Source organism: Capricornis sumatraensis, chromosome 3 (assembly GCF_032405125.1).
Source record: "Capricornis sumatraensis isolate serow.1 chromosome 3, serow.2, whole genome shotgun sequence".
NCBI classification, from domain to species: Eukaryota; Metazoa; Chordata; class Mammalia; order Artiodactyla; family Bovidae; genus Capricornis; species Capricornis sumatraensis.
Genome location: NC_091071.1, coordinates 11,114,930 through 11,132,661, shown reverse-complemented (window position 1 = coordinate 11,132,661; position 17,732 = coordinate 11,114,930). Strand labels below are relative to the sequence as shown.

Below are 17,732 nucleotides of genomic sequence, written 5' to 3'. Positions count from 1 at the left end.
AAATCCCTTGCTCTTTCCCAAAACAGTAGGAACAATGCTCCCACTCATCAGCCTGTGAAACTAACCAGCCCATAAAAATTAACCACGGCCGTATTTCTTCTGAGAGGGCCCACACTCTGTCTGTGGTGTGTGTTCCTCTATAAATAAATCCACCGCTTATCTATCAGTTTGTCTCTCACTGAATTCTTTCTGCAATGAGACATCAAGAACCTAAGCTTCACCAAGTCCTGAAACCAGGTGTGTGATCTCAGTTAAAAGACCATGGGTTCAAGTCCCAATCTGAATTACAGGGTTTCACAGCCATTTCCCTCAAGGAATCTCTTGCATGTGTAATTCTGTCTACAGGTCTGCTTCTAGGAAGACCCCAAGCCTACACAGCTAATGACCCCCAGTCAGTCTCTGTTTATGGATTACTCCCTTCTGATCATCAGGCTTATCTTCCTGTTGGACAATTTCAACAGGAATTTTGCAGTGAGGGAACCCAGCTTGTTGCTGCACCATTATTCTTTCCCCCTTTCCCCCGCCATCATTATTCTTTCCCCCCATTGTTCACACTACTCAGAGTGATCTTTAAAAATAAATATTTGGTCATGGGGTCGCAAAGAGTCGGACATGACTGAGCTACTTCACTCACTCACTCACTCATGTAATCTTTTAAAACTGAATCACGACTTGCTACTGCTGCTAAGTTGCTTCAGTCGTGTCCGACTCCATGTGACCCCATAGACAGCAGCCAACCAGGCTCCCCCGTCCCTGGGATTCTCCTGGCAAGAACACTGGAGTGGGCTGAATCACGACTTACATGCCTTAAATTCAGCGGAGCTCTCCCATCATGCCCAGAATACAATGGCAACTCCTCACCATGGCCTCTCTGACATCTCCTAGTACATTCCCACCCTGTTTCTCAATCATATACAACTTATTCTTCTTGAGGCTTTTCCTCTTGCTATTCCCAGCTCTTCAGATGGCAAACCTTTCATTTCATTCAAGTTTCTGCTCCAGTTTTCACCTCCTCAAAGAGACTTTCCCCAATCACCCCATCTGGAATCGCTCACCCCATCCCCACCCACTGTCATTCTTTATCCCTTTACTCTGCTTTCTTCATCTTTTCCTTGGCATTTATCGCTCTCAGAAATTATTTGGGCTCAACAGATATTTTAATTAAAGAATACAAGTCTTTAGGAACTTCCCTGGCAGTCCAGTGGTTAAGACTCTACCCTTCCAAGGCAGGGGATGTGGGTTTGATCTTGATCCCTGGTCAAAGAACTAAGAGCCCACATGCCACATGGTAAAAAAAAAAAAAAACAAAAACAAATAAAAAGACTATTCTTTGCTTGGAAAGATTCTGACAGCTACATATTATCTAGAGCAATATGGTCTTGTAGAAAGATGATGTGAACCACATATCATATGTGGTACATAATTTCAAATTTTCTAGGAGCTCTCTGTTATGTTTTAAGCTTTCTAAAATAGCAAGCATGAATAGGGTTTGGCAGTTGTAAGAAGGGATGTAAAAATCCCCAAGTGACCATAGCTTTTGGTTGTGACAAAGGCAAACTTACCTCACAGGGGTAAAATCTTTCTACCTCATAAAGAAAGTATGGAAAGAAGAGATGTGTGACTTGACTTTACCATGAAGTAGTCCTATGACTTTGGGTAGATCACTTGGGTCCAGAACATTAACTAGGCTTTACTTTTCATGTCATCTTATCAATTGACAGTGACTGCCTAGAAGTTAACTGAGGGAAGGATTATAAAATTTAGTCTGAGCTTCTTGGAAAGCAGTACATTGATCAGTTAGTGCTGTCTTCCCTGGACACAGGAAATGAGGGTTTGATCCCTGAGTCAGGAAGATCCCTGGAGGGGAACATGGCAGCCCACTTGCCTGGAAAATTTCATGGACAGAGGAGCCTGTTGGGCTACAGTCTATAGGGTCACAAAGAGTCGGACATGACTGAGTGACTGAGCATGCATGCCCTGGGCACCACTAGGAAAACTGGGCTAGTTGCTCTGATTCTAAGACTAAAATTTTTTCTCATTCAAAAGGGGATAAGAATGACAGCTTTCATTTCAACATGGATACTATGAAGCTTAAATGGAGCAGGCTGAGAAAATGCTGTGAAAGTCCAGCACAACACTAAAATATTATTAGAAATATGTCTTAGTATAGTTAGGGACAACATAATGGGTTTCTGTGTGCAAGTCTGGATGTGTGCCTGCCCACACGTGCATATTTTCCTCCAGGGAATAAAGAGAAGTAGAGGTCAATGTTTTCCAAGAAGCTAGGTCTAGAAAAATACTCAGTTATGCCAGGCTCAGGATGTGGAAAAGTCATCTTGATGACGATTAAACCAATTGATGAGCTTTTATAAAATCTTCAATTTGGCCTTTTCCCTCCCTTAGAGTCAATTTATTGTATGTATGTATGCACATATTTAATCTATAAATGTTTTCACAACAATAGTCTCTTTATGGGTCAGTTTGAATTTTTAAAAGGCTCAATTTCTGCTGCTTTGGGAAGGAGAGTGTCATTTTCCTTCTTTTATAAACCACTTGTAGTCTGACCAAATTTACTCCTTCTCTCTATCAGGGCCTGTTTCTTGGCTTCCCCCCTCTCTCTACAGATGCTCAGGCCACCTCAGTGAATCTGCTATTATTGATTCAGGAAAAGGCTTTGATTCTGCAAACCACAAGCTGTTACTCATGAAACTATGACAACTTGGTATTAGCTACAAATCAATGAACTTTTTAAATGTAGTCGAAGCAGCAAACCTCGCTTACTGCTAAACCTTGATAAGCCCACCCAGGAACTGCCAAACCTTTATCTTAACAGCCATGTGATCTTTGCCACTTTGATAGCCCCCACATTGATAAGGATTACACATCTTCTGGGAGCGGTTGCCCTCTCTGGAAACATTTCTAAGGTGAAGAAAAAGGAATCTCTTTCTATGGGTAGGCTAAGATAGGTCAACATTCTCAAATAAACCCATCTTCAGTGCCCTTCCTCTTCACCCAAGCGGTTCTTCAGAGACAAAATCGAAAATAGGAACTTGCCAGGGAAGGATTCATGCTGTGAAGAAGTACTCTTGCATGATTCACTGGAGAGGACATTTAGATTTCTAGTCTCCTCCTGGCCCTTGCTTTATAGCAGTGGCACTCTTTCTCTCTTGATTTCATTCTCTTAGCCTTAAGTCAATAAAATGTATATAACCGAGTCACTTAGATATCTGGTATTTGCTGTTATCATCTTGATCCTTCATTTACGTGAGTCACTTTCATCTGAGGTTTGTCTTCAGATGAGTTTAGTATAATTTAGGAGAGCAACAGGAATAGCTATCCTGGGGAAACTCTTTGGAGGAGTATGTGGAAACCAGTAGTGATGCAGAGGCAATAGCTATATGTAGACTGTACAATCAGTTCCCACAATTGCATAAGGTCGAATCCCTATAATAAGTCCCACAGTCTAGATCATTCCTAGTGGTTCTATTTTTCTGATCAAATCCTGACTGATACAGAATGTCTGAAAATAGAAAATGCAGCCTCAATTCAGCTGTCAACTCAGGCACACTATGGAATATCGGAAAGCCCCCAAAGCAGCTTTTAAAGAGATTCATCTCTTGCAACTGTAGGGCAGACAGTGCTGAAATCCAGGCTCAGGGGCCAATTTTAAGGAAGGCGATGTTACAAAAGAGACTGAAGTACAGCCTCACCAAAGGCAGCACCCTGACAAGACTGAGTTCCGCCATTGGGACATTTGGGTAGACAGGCCTGAGAATCTGGGGCCCCTGGTTTCTCCTGCAACTCTGGGATGAATTTCTCCTTTGCTAGGGGAAGGCAGGCTTCTCTTGCTTATAAACCTGCAAAGCCTCACAAGATGAAGCCTATCTTCCTTAAGGTCTTGCTACTTGTTGTTCTTGGTCAAGAGGTAAAATCAGGTCACAGAGCAGCCCAAGGCAGGAAATACAGTCACTGCTCGAGGAGGAAATAGCCCCCTAACTCCAGTTGTAGGACTTGGCTCATATGAACTGGTGGGTCTGAAGGGAAACATGGGGAACAGCAGATTCTGAGAAAACCCACCACTAATGGGAAGCCAGCATCTTTGAAAAGCTCAAAGAAGCACTAGATGATTTCCTAGGACTTACCTTCCAATTCACTAAATTTCTTTTCCCCAGTGTCTAGTCTGCTGTCTAACCTAGTCTGATTATTTTTATTTCACGAACTGTATTTATTTTCAAACTTCTATTTGGCTAGTGTTTTCCAAATGTTCCTATTCTTTTAAAATAATGTACAATCTTGTTGAATGAATTCTATTCCTTGATATGTAAAATCTAAAGCTTTTCTATTTTAAGTTTTTTTTAAAAAGATTGATCCACTATCTGAATTTCTTAAAGGTGTGCATTCTGCAAGTTTTTGCCTTTGTTGTCTCTCTCTCTCCCTTTCAGGGATTAGTTTCATCAGATGAACTGTAAAGATAACTGGTACTTTGGATAGTATGTGGTAAAAAAAAAAAAGCAGATTTACTTTTATTTCTGCCACCCTCTAAGATTTTCTCAGTTGGGCTAGTTTTTAGAGTGCCTTTGTATGTAAACTTGTGCAGGCCTCAAGCCAATTTTTCACTTTTAGAAAAAAAAGGTTCTACAGTTACCTTACATTGAAAGCAGTCTCATGGAGATACATATATATATATATCTCCAGTCCCACATAATAATCAGCACTTCAATTTGCAATAAAAGGTCATAACCTTGTCCTTCTGCTGCAGCAGTTTAAAATCCTGGAAAGTGGGGGCAAGGTTGGATTCTTTCTTTCCCCAGTTCTTTTCTGCCGCTTCAGTGAGAATATTCTCTCTCTGTGGCTGAGGCGGGGGGGGGGTTGGGGGTGGGAATTTTCTTAACTGATTGATTCTGTGATTAAAAGGCCTTGTGCTTTCTGGGCCTGGCAACTGTTAAAAGCTGACGTGTTTTCTTTGGGCATGTTTGTGGATTCTTCAAGGACGTCCCTGTCCAGCTATCTCACATTCCCTCCACCTGAGTGATGGAGACTTCAGCGGTCTTCGGCTCTTACGGCTCCTGGGGTCTAGCAGTACCCTCAGTAGCTCTCCACTGAAACGTGGCCAAACCTGTTGGTGAATCTTATGTCAACTGTCAGTTCTCTGTCCCATGTGGCCCGCATCTAGGACATGGGAAACACACATGCATCTTTTGCCCCAACACTTTCTGGAAGGCAGGCTGATCTCAGAGCATCTGTCCACAAAGTCCACCAGACTGCTTCTTGCGCATTATATTTCTCAGGTGGGAGTCAGACACTAGTCCCCTTACCTTTCTTTCTCTCTCCCCATTGTGTGTGAAGTAGGTCTTGGCACAACAGCAACTCTCTCCAAAAAAACTGTTTTCTAATACCCAAGTCTCCTCCTTGATTTGGGTGAGGTGTTTAAGAGTTTTGAACTAGTTCTTGACCTTTTTTTTAAAAATTTCTGCATGGAAGGCTGCCTCACAACTTATTTTGGAACCCTGTATCTATCAACATAGGATCTCAACTTGTTGAATAATTTCTTACTGAGTGCACATATATATATATTTTTTAAGCTCTAATACCATTGAATATTTCCCAGATCACACACCCCAAAATGTATTCTGGTAAGCCTCCTTTATACTACTGAGAATGTATATAAGCACTCAATTTCCTTTAGGCCAATTAAATACGGCTCACAAGATATTTTTTACATAAAGACAGAACCAGAAATGTCATGGCTTTTCTGCTTGAGTTTAAAATGCCCCCCTTTTCCACCCCCAGTCTGGGGGACTACAGAAGAATCAGGTAGTTCCTGAGAGCCCAGACAAAAGAGTAACATTGTAAAGGCAGAGGGGAGAAATGCAAGCCCCTCCAGCTCAGTCCGAAAGGATAGTTATATTGTAAAAGCAGAGGAGAGGAAAATACAAGTTCCTTTCTTTTCTTTTTGTTCTTTAAAATCCCACTAAGTAACCCAAGCAATGTAGGCTGGTTTGCTGCGTTTGTACTTCAAGTTTTAAATGCTCCACCATACTCACAATTTTGGCAGAGAATTGCAGGAGCAGTTGGACAGACAAAACTACATAAAACAAGATACCAATGAAAAAAAACCTTAAAGTCACAAACAAGAAGTTTTCAGGATGAAGGAGATGGGATTGTAGGTATGACGATCAAAGGAGAGGTAAAGGGAGGAGGGACAGATAAGACTGAAAATGAGAGAGACAGCAGGAAAATAAAGGCGAGAATACTGGGACAATAGGGTTCCAGCTACTACACAGTATGACGTTTAAACTTCTGTTATTTTCATAAATCTGGGAGAACCCAGGGAGAACCTGCTGGTATGAAGCCAACCTCTCCCACCTCTGCTTATCACCTGTCAAGGTGAGCCATTGCCAGCCAGAGGGAGCATGGTCTCACAAGCTGAGAGGAGTGATGCTGTAGCTGTCCAACGTCCACTCTCGAAAGGAAAGGACAAAGTAGGAGAGGACAGAGAAAGGAGGAGTAGAGAGATGCCAGGAGAGGGAGAAGGACAAGGAGGAGGGGAAAGCATTGCCCGAGTGAGGGTACTGAGGCCCCCAAGGGCCAGAAAGGCAGACTCACCAAACACGGGGACACTGAAACAAGAGTTTCAGTTGGCCGCTTGTCACCTGAAAGGTCAGGCCAAGGTCAGGTGTGTTGAGGCATGCCTGGGCATGCCCGGGCATGTCGAGACATGTCCCGGCAGAGAGCTGCAGACACGCCCCAGAGGCGGGCCGACAACCAAGCCGTCCAATCAGGAGCCGACACGGAGCCCTTGGACACCAATCACTGCTGAGACCGCGTTTTCTTCCTTATATGGGAGCCCGGCCCGGGCTATAAAACCCTTCCCCACCCCTCATACCTCACAGACTCCGGAGACTCCCTTTACCCCGCAGACTCCCTTTGCTTCGCAGACCCCCCTCGCTTCCTTGCTCACCCGCCCCCGGGAGTTCTGCCCGAGAGCGACCGCCCAATAAAAGGCCCTGATCAATGGTCCATAGGGGTGGCTCCTTCTTCCCGTGGCGTTTCTTACATCACCCACTGGGAAATGTGTTCCAGTGGCCTGGAGGTGCCCAGATTCTCTCGACAACTGCCCCATGTTGGGCACCGTTAAGTCTGATACTGACCAGGATTCTTAGCCTCCCCCAATCAATAAAAATTGACCAGAGGCTAGACAAAGAATTGAAGCAAGTCTTTACTGGGGCCCCTGCTGCAGGAAAGGGGGAGTGAGAACAAACAACAGATTCCCTTGCTGTGCGTATCGTGAATGGAGCGGATTTTCTTTGTGTGACCTATGGCCTTGGGATTCAGAAGCATCCCAAAAGGATGGTCCCATGTTTGCCTTTCAAATTTCACGAGTTCCAGGCTAGTGGATATATTGAATTTTCAGTGTATGGTTCCTGCACCTTATGAGTGGTTGTGAACCTGGGTTCACTCTTGCAAATGGTACCAGTTTGGGATTTTTATTTCTGTGAGGTGACATTTTAACATCTAGAAATTTAGGAAGATGGTCTATCCCTCCAACCAGCTGAAGATGTTTTTAGGGGTTCCAATTCTTTTATCCCATTTCTCCACTAACCTCGATTCCCTTGAAAAACTTTAACGGTATTAGAGAGGGTAATTTTTGATGCAAGCAACAAAAAAATTCAACCTAAATGAGCTTAACCAAAAAAACAAAATGGAGGAGGGAGGTTAATTATATGCTCCTATAGAGACTGGGGTCAAGTGCGGTCTCAGGGGGTGCTTTTTTTGGGCAGAAAAAATGTGACCCGGAAACTACTAGTAGTCAGAAGCATTTCTATTCCTGCTTCCATTTCTGAGTTTTGCTTGCCCTGAATTGGTTCTGTTCTCAAGAGAGTTTGCTACAGGTTTTCCCAGATTGGCACTCTTTTCCTCCAGGACAGTGGTTCTCCCATTCAATTACTAACCAGGCCTGCCCCTGTTTAGCTTCCAAGATCAGATGAGACAGGGTGCATTCAGGGTGGTATGGCTGTAGACAGGACAATGGTTCTCAACTGGGAGTAATTTTGCCCCCCTGGGGGTATTTGGCAATGTCAGGAGACATTTTTGGTTGATACACCTGGGGAGAAGGGGCATGATGCTACTGGCGTCTAGTAGGTAGAGGCCAGGAGTATACAGAACAGACTGGTCTGCCCGACAATTATTCAGAGTAAAATGTCAGTCGTGCTGCCATTAGGAAACCTGTTCCTGGGCTACATGCTTTCTCTTCTATGTCTAATAGGGATGAGAGAATCATCTAAGTTCTAGAATTGCCTGAAAAGGGTCCTGATTGGACCAGTGTAATAAGTGACAGCCGCTTTTCTCAAAAGACGCTTTTTCTCTTTTGTAAACTGGAGTTTTTTTCTCTTTTCTCTCTCCCCCAGATCTTGAATATATTGACAGATTTAGTTTCTTTGCTTAAATCTCCCTCCTGTTTTTCCCATCCTGTCTTCCATTAGTGGGTGGAGAATGAGAAGTGTGAAATATATGCATTAAATCTTACTTTTTGTAAGTAATAAATGTACTCATGTGTATTTATTTTACACAGTTGAGAGCACATTATACACACACACACACAACACAATACTAAGTATTATGCTTTTTTCTCTAGATATTATATGATAGGTGTTTTCCCATGCCATTAAAAACTCTTTGTAATGAACATTAAAAAAATTCTACCTAACAGTTCGTCATATAGATAAACCACACTTAATCATTGCCTATTAATTTTCCGTGAATTTAGTGTCTTTCTTAGTCAATTTATAAAATATGATGGATTCTTTCTGTGTCCATTTTGGACCTTAGGAGCCAAGCTAATGTAGGCCAGTGTTTGTTTTCTGTGGGCTAGAAATATGAGGACAGGGTTTCAACAAGTAGTTTCCAAATGATTGAAGACTGATTTTATTTGAATTTCCTGGGTATTTGTTAAAAATACAGATTCTAAGATCCTGACTCCAATGTACTAAATCAGCATCCCCTTGCATGGTAACTAAACACCCTGCATTGTTCAGCAGATAATTAAAGCATGTAACCACAGTTTGCTTTTTTTTTTTTTTTTAAATAAAGGCCATAATTATGCTTTTATTGTGAGTGAAGGGGGAAAAGAAGAGAAGATCCCTGCCTTGAAGAGCTGTGTGTATGTGTGTGTGGTTGTGTTCGACTGTAGCCCACCAGGCTCCTTTGTCTGTGGAACTCTCTAGGCAAGAATACCGGAGTGGGCCATTCCCTTCTCCAGGGGATCTTCCTGACCCTTGGATCGAACCCAGGTCTCTTGAGTTGCAGGCAGATTCTTTATCATCTGAACCCTTAAACAGCTGTGCCACCCTTTAATGGACCAAGTTGTTCAAGAACATAACTAAGTTGCTTTCGCTCAGATGTGGTCCTGTGGAACAGTCTAACTATCTCAAGCATGTGCCATTACAAATTCAAGGGGGACTCCCTAGTTATATCAGAGTCCATGCCATTTGGATACCTCCTATTTTGATTTTTAAGGAATTCATGAACAGTTTGGCTGACTCCAAATTTCTGAAACCAGAAATCTTATTTGGGGTCAAATCTCAAGGTATTTGCATGCCAATAAATCACTCCAACTAGCCCCTCTGTAATTAGAAACAAATCCGAGACAGAATACCTAAGGCACGGGAAACCAAACATCCAGCATATTGAAAGATGGGCTTCCTAGGTGGTGCTGCTGGTTAAGAACCCAGCTGCCAATGAAGGAGACCCTGGTTCAATCTCTGGGTCAGGAAGATCCCCTGGAGGAAGGCATAGCAACCCCCTCCAGTTCCCTCTCCAGGCAACCCTTCTCCATGCCTGGAGAATCCCATGGACAGAGGAGACTGGCAGGCTACAGTCCCTTGGGTCACAAACGGTCAGTCACAACTGAAGTGACTTAGCATGCATATAAAAAGATAGCCCATTAGGTTGCATCCTATAGAACTAGAAGATTTTCAGGTATCTTTTCTAACCCCCAAATATTTAATCTTCCTATGCTATATAGCTTGGCCTCAATACCACCTGGGAAATGGGGAAAGTTGACGCATAAGTGGGTATATAAATTACAACACCATTTTACAATTAGGCCTGTTATGTTTGAGACAAAAGAAATGGGATGAAATTCCCTGTGTCTGGTTTTTTATGACCTTACATCAGAACAAAGGCCTTCAAGAGAGATGTGAGCTCTCCTTCATTGAGGTAATACCAGTCCTTGGCCCTCCCCTGAAGACCTCCTTGATCTCCTCCGTAACCCTCTTCCTCCTGCTCCCTCCCTACCCCCTTCTTTCATATGTCCCAATTTGGGCCACAGGCATGAGGGCCCCCTCTACACCAGCCCCATTCCTTAGAACCCAGTCCAGTAATTACCAGCCAGGGTCCAACAACCCACCAGGGAAAGTACTTTATTTGAGGCAGGTCCCTGATGGAGAAAGAGGGCTCATCCACGTACATGTCTCATTTACCCTTTCTGATCTGTAAAATTGGAAAAGTCACAATAAGGTGTTGAAGGAAGATTCAGTGGGATTCTTGATTCTGGTTAGGGAAATCTTTCAAACCCATGATCCCACCTGGGCTGACATCCAGAGTCTCCTCAGTGTACTCCTAACAGGTGAAGAAAAGGCCACAGTCTTTTCAAAAGCCCAAGAGGAAGCAGACAAAGAACAGAACAACTCAAGTCATGTTCTTTTCGGACGGGGGAATCAAACAATCCCAGAAAATGAACCCAACAGGGACCTGAAACAACAAAGAAAGGGAAGGAAGACAGAGGCTGACCTGTTTTAAAAATATGATCCTAAAGGGGATATGGGCAACAGGAAAGAAACCTGTCAACTGGAATAAGATAAAAGAAATCATTCAGGAGCCAAGGGAAACCCTTCTGCATTCCTGGAGTGTCTCTGAATCCATGGTACCACTGACTCTGAGCCACTGGAAGGGAATGCAGTCCTGAGGTTGCATTTCATTTCCCAGAATGACCTGAACATCAGTCTTAATTTTAGAAACTAGGTATAGAACCAGATACCCTCACCTCTCTCTGGTAGAGGTTGCCTACTAGGTATTTAAGGACTAATGCTGAAGCTGAAGCTCTAATACTTTGGCCATCTGATGTGACGAGCTGACTCACTGGCAAAGACCCAGCAGGAGGAGAAAGGGGCGACAGATGACAAGATGGTTGGCTGGCATCACTGACTCAATGGACATGAGTTTGAGCAAGCTCCAGGAGATGGTGAAGGGCAGGGAAGCCTGGCGTGCTGCAGTCCATGGACATGACTGAGCAACTAACAACAAGAGAAGGAAAAGTCAGAAGATTAAAAAGGTCCAGAGACAAGTACACCTACTGGCTATGGCCCTCCAAAGTTCATCACTTGGCACGGTAAACTGGACAAATTACCCAGACTTTGGACTCTGGTAAGTGACCCCTGGTGCCCCTCTGAGGGATGTGTGCTCAGTTGCTCAGTCATGTCCAACTCTTTGCAGTATCATGGACTGTAGCCTGCCAGGCTCCTCTGTCCTGGGATTATTCCAGCAAAAATACTGGAGTGGGTTGCCATTTCCTACTTCAGGTGATCTTCCTGACATAGGGATGAAGGATAGCAAGCCAAGGACACTAGGACCCAGTCAGTGAGCCAAACTTTTTGGGTTGGCCAATGAACTTTTTGACCAACCCAACAAAACAAGAGAGACATTGGGAGAGATGCCCTTGCTGCCCCTGTAAGGGGGATGGAAATGACAGATCCAGGTCACTACCCTTGAAGGCAGATGGTCCAAACAGATGAAGAATGATGGGGCCAGAGGGCTCCTAAACTGGCAATACAACTGACTCCCAAAGAGGCCGTGCTGACCTTGAACATGAGGGGAAAGCCTGCTGGTTTCTTAGTAGACACCCATGCCACTTAGTTCTGAACACCAAATCAGGAGAACTCAGTTACAAGAGTTGTCCAATTAAGGGAATGTCAGGGAAGGCCCCCAGATGGGCACCCATAGAGCCATTAAAATGTAAACTGGTTGAACATGAGCTCACCCATTCCTTTTTGTATGTCTCTGAGTGCCCTTCCTGCTAGGAAGAGGTATCTTATATTACCTGGGGGTTGCTATCCACCTAATGGAAGGCAAACTGAAGACTAATGCCCTCTTTGACTAAGGGCATAAAGTGATATTGTGGATGACTACTACCAAGTCTTGCAGACACAGCAAGTCAACCTCTCTGGAGTAAATCCTGAGGCCCAAGGATGGTGGGATGAGCTGTAGGAGCCAGTCCTGTGATAGTTCATCTAAAACCTGGCCCAGAAGAAAACAGTACTCTCTTGGGACTTTCATGATTGTCCAGTGGTTATGACTCTGAGTTCTCAATGCATGGGGCCCTGGTCAGGGAACTAACATTTCTCATGCCGTTTGGTGCAGCCAAAGAAAAGAAAGAAAAAAAGAGAGAGAAAGAAACTAAACAGTTCCCTCTCTATTGATAAGCCTTATTGGGACTGCCTTTGTTATAGAGGACCTAACTGACCAGGGCCTTGTTCAGTTCAGTCACTCAGCTGTGTCTGACTCTGCAACCCCATGGACTATAGCACGCCAGGCCTCCCTGTCCATCATCAACTCCCAGAGTTTACTCAAACTCATGTCCATAGAGTCGGTGATGCCATTCAACCATCTCATCCTCTGTCATCCCCTTCTTCTCCCAGCCTTGTTAGACCATGCCAGTCAGCCTGTAATATCCTCATTCTTCCTGTAAAGACACCAAGTGGAAATACTAGATGGTATAGGACCTCAGGGCAGTCAATGAAGCACCCAGGATATAGCCAGTGGCTCCTCATCCCTACACCCTGCTGAGCACTCTCTTGTCCACCAAGACCTTGTGTTCTGTATTAGATAGAAAATATGTCTTATTCTGTATTCCATTAGCCACAGAGTCACAAGAGATACTTGCTGTTGAGTGTCAGGACCCAAATGAGCAACAATAACAATACTGCTGGACAGTCCTGCTCCAAGTATTCAAAAATTCCCCCATATACTGCTGGACAGTCCTGCTCCAAGTATTCAAAAATTCCCCCGTCATCTTTAGGGAAACTTTAGCTAAAGATCTAAAAGACCTAAAGATCTACATCTGGGGGATGAAACTCTCCTCCAGTGTGTTAATGATATTCTGATTATCAGCCCTATTAAGGAGGCGTCTGATAAAGATACTGTAACCACTCTGAACAATTTAGCTGATAAAGGATTTAAGGTGCCCAAGACAAAGTTTCAAATATAATAATCTAGGGTGACTTAATGGGCTTCCCAAGTGGCTCAGCAGTAAAGAATCCATCTGCAATGCAGGAGCTGCAGGAGACTCAGGTTTGGTCCCTGGATTGGGAAGATCCCCTGCAGAAGGGCATGGCTACCCATTCCAGTATTCTTGCCTGGGAAATTCCATGGACAGAGGAGCCTGGAGGGCTACAGTCCATGGGGTCAGAGTCGGACAAGACTGAAGTGCCTTAAAACACAAGGTGACTTAATGAAGCTTCATGCTCACAGAAGGTCAGGAAAACCTACCCCAGGAAAGGAAGGAAACCACCTGCAGCCTCAACCCTCCTAAAACTAGAAGCTTCTTAGGGGAAGTCTGGGTTTTGGCACATCTGGATCCTTAACTGTCCAGTCTGATAGCTAGGCCTCTGCATGAAAAGTTGAAAGCAATGGTTAAGGATATTTTTTTTCCCCAGTGGAATTCAGAATGCTAAAGGGCCTTTCAAGAATAGGAAAAGCAAGACAGTTCCCTGGTGGCCTAATTGTTAGGTGTCTGGGTTTTCACCGCTGTGTTCCGTGTTCAAGCCCTGGGTGGGGAACTGAGAGCCTGCAGGCCAACTCAGTGAGAGAAAAAAAGAAAAAGAAAAAAGAACCGAAAAAGCAATTACTTCAGGTCCTTGCCCTGGCCCTCCCAGATACAGCTGAAACCTAACCCTAACCTTTGAGATGGGGGAATTGCCTGAGGGGTGTTAGCTTAAAAACTGGGATCCCTTTACTCCAGTGGTTTCCTTGCCTCCAGGAGCAGCTATTATCACCCTGCTAAAGGAGGCTAAAAGGTTCATGTTGGGTCAGGCAAGTAAGTTCTATGGGAACAGGCTGGTTATCCTCCAGAAGTTAGCGTCAAGTCAGGCTATGCTTTTTTGAAAAAAAAAAAAAAAAAAAAAAAAAAATATATATATATATATATATATATTTTGAATTAATCTATTTGCAGGGCAGCAATGGAGACACAGACATAGAGAAAAGACTTACAGACACCACAGGCGGAGAGGGAGAGGGTGGAACGAATTGGGAGAGCAGAATGGAAACATATACACTACCATATGTAAAACAGATAGTCAATGGGAATTTGCTGCATGACTCAGGGAACTCAAAAGAGGCTATGCTTTTAGGCAACCCACTTGCTACCAGAAAAGCCTGTCACCTGTTCCCCACAGAAACAGGGCCGCTGGAGCACAACTCCACAGACACCATCCAGTCACCCCTCACCTAGAAAGTAGGCCTCTAGCAAATGCTGGGGAGGGTTGGCTCACAGGAGGGAGCAGATTTCTGGAAGGGAGAAAGGCTGGCAGGAAACAGTAATAGACCACTCAAGCCTTGGAAGCAAGAAGCCTACCAACAGGGGCTTCTGCCCCAAATGAAGAGCTATTATTCCTTACCTGAGGCAGAGAAGGGTTTTGTCACTGGCAAAGCCCATTAACAATTCTCAGGAAATAAGACAATCTAGGTAATAAAATAAAGGCTAACCTTTTTTTTTTTTTTTTAATCCTTTGCGCTTAGTCTAGGTTCAATTGCTCATAGAGTGTGGTGGGTTGAGGCCTGGAGTTCTAAGGCTGCACTGACACTTTAGCTGGGCGGGCCGTGGGCAGAATTGCAGCGCACGGCACCCCAGTTCAAGATGGCGGCAGCGGCGGGCTGTGTGCAGAGGCCGAGGGTACTCGGATCTGGAGCGTGAGAAGCGCCAGCCCCGCGAGAACTCCGCCCGCTCCCCTCCCCACTGTCGAGATCTCCATAAAGCAGTGTGTTGGGAGCGGTGCGCTCTGGAGTGGGTGCTCCTAGGTCTTGTTTAATGAAAGAGGAAAAACCTTCCTTTGATTTTGAAGCGAACGCGTTCTCCTTCTATTGGCTCCAAGGACCCCAGGCAGGAGGACACTTGTTGGGGCGCCACTCGAAAAGGTCAGTAACAATAAGATAAGGCCCAGCCCCTTGCTTTGTGCTTAGTCTAGTTTCACTCGCCTGAAGGAGGCTGTCTGCAGTCCTTGCACTTCACGCTTGGGATTAGAGTTTCTAGCCTGCACCCTACACTTCATCTTGGTGCGTGGGTGGGAGGAGAACAGCTGGGGTCAACAGCTCCATTCGAGATGGCCAGGGTGTGCTGCGAGCAATAGGCCTGCGCTGGACCCCCAAGAACTCCGGTCCGCATGTTCTCTGAGAGAACTCCGCCCCTCCCTCTGTGAACAGGAATCCCATAAACCAACCCCCGCAAAGGCCTGTCCAGGGGAACAGGTACTTAACAAGGGTCCCCAACTCAGGGTCTTTGGCCCGTTAGGAACTGGACTGCAAAGTAGGAGGTGAATGGCAGTGAATGAGTGAAGCTTCATCTGCCGCTCCCCTCCACCATCGCTCACGTTACCTCCTGAACCATCCCACCCCCTCACCTCAGCCCATTCCCGCGGAAAAATTGTTTTCCACAAAACCAGGTCCCTGGTGCCTAAAAGGTTGAAAACCGCTGCTTTAGAACATGAGCTTCTGCCTCTCCACTCTTTGATTGAAGTCCAGAATGTTCCTTTGTTTCTGAACTGAGTTCAGCCTCCCTGGGGCCTGATTCAAAAGAGGGGTGGTGACACTAGGTCTCAAAGTTGTGAGAAGGCAGAGATGTGGTGCTTTCTCAGGAGGTCACAGCATTAGTAGTGGCAAAGTGATGGTCCTGGTGTTAAAGAGGCCAAGCGAAGTGTCCAGAGCTCAGGGCCAGCATCAATGGCATCCTCATTAATTCAGTTTTGTGGTGTGATTTTGGGCATTGTGCCTGGAAGCTGAAACTCAAACCTGGTTCTTCATCCCCTGGTGAGTGTATGAGCTATCCTTTATCGGTAAAATAACAGACAACCCCTCAAGCATACAAACCGAAAAACCTTCCTTTTCCGATTGATCTTATGGAGTGAGCCTCAGCATATGAACTTCCAAGGATGGTCTATTGTAATGTTATCCAGGGAGGCAAAGATCCCCATGCATAAAGATGCCTTTCTACACAGGAAAGAAGTTGTAGAAGGCTGGGTTTTTGTCCTGAAGCAAGGGTTATCTCAAGTTTGCATGGTTGTAAGCTACAGAGGAGCCTATAGACAAGAAAAAAAAAATTTCTCTCAAAATGCAGCTAGGAATATATTTTGAATGCCTAGAGAGGTTTTTATTTGAGACCCTGTAAACTGTATCACAGCTTCCCTGGTGGCTTAGTGGTAAAGAATCCACCTGCAGTGCAGGCAACTGCCAGGAGACTTGGGTTCCTGTCTCAGTCATGTCCGACTCGTAGCGACCCCATGGACTGCAGCCTACCAAGCTCCTCTGCCCATGGGATTTTCCAGGCAAGCGTACTGGAGTGGGTTGCCATTTCCTTCTCCAGGGAATCTTCCCGACCCAGGGATCGAACCTGGGTCTTCTGCATTGTAGACAGATGCTTTACCGTCTGAGCCACCAGGAAAGTTCAAACTATATCACGGCTTCCCTGGTGGCTCAGTGGTAAAGAATCCATCTGCAGTGCAGGCAACTGCCAGGAGGCTTGGGTTCCATCCCTGGGTCAGCAAGATCCCTTGGAGAAGGAAATGACAACCTACTCCAGAATTCTTGCCTGGGAAATCCCATGGTCAGAGGAGCCTCACAGGCTACAGTCCATGGGATACCAAGAAGTTGGACACAACTGAGGTACTACACCACCACCACCACCACCACCACCAGTCTATCTCACAGAGCCACAAAAGACCATTTTGGCAAGAAAAATTGGAAGGTCATGGTTCTGGTTGGCTTCCTGGACATGAAATGACCTGCGGGGAATCCCTGTGGAAGCCTCTTACAGTCCTTTGATATCCCACCAGGATGAATTATTTAAAAATCACACCCTTAAATTGCAGCATGGGGTATCTTCATAGATGGCACTCTGTAGTATAGTTTGGTTGAACACTGACAGATTCCTGCCAAAATCAATCATTTCTCTTTGGCATAGTTGAATTTGAACTATTTGTTTGTTTGTTTGTTTTTAACAGTGATTAGCCTACAGTTTGCACTGGGTGTTAAGGCTTTTCCTGTTGAAAAGTTTCACCCCAGTGTACTCATCCATCTTCCTATTAACTATGGTGGGTGGGCAGGCTACCGATGTGTCTGAAATAGGAATCAAGTTGCCTCCTGTGTACAAGCTAAAATGAAGTAGGACTCAGAAAGCCCTCTTTTATTCTGTCTAAAATTGGAATGTCATCTGACCTGAGAGCATTCCTAGCCCTTCTGATTCTGGCAAGTATTATGACATAGGTTTTAGGCAGTGTTAATCATCTGGCAGTGTTAATCAAAGATGAGCACAAAAAAGGACAGAAATGTTATGGACCTAACAAAAGCAGAAGATATTAGGAAGAGGTGCAAGAATATACAGAACTATACAAAAAAGACCTTCATGACCCAGATAACCACGATGGTGTGATCACTCACCTAGAGCCAGACATCCTGGAATGTGA

At 44.8% G+C, this 17,732-nt stretch overlaps 1 non-coding gene across 1 annotated transcript; it reads right to left on the bottom strand.

Moving 5' to 3' along the window:
• Positions 1–16,638: 16,638 nt before the first annotated feature.
• TRNAC-ACA (transfer RNA cysteine (anticodon ACA)) lies at positions 16,639–16,711 on the bottom strand. Its single transcript has one exon. It is a non-coding gene; the product is annotated as a tRNA-Cys (tRNA).
• Positions 16,712–17,732: the final 1,021 nt, after the last annotated feature.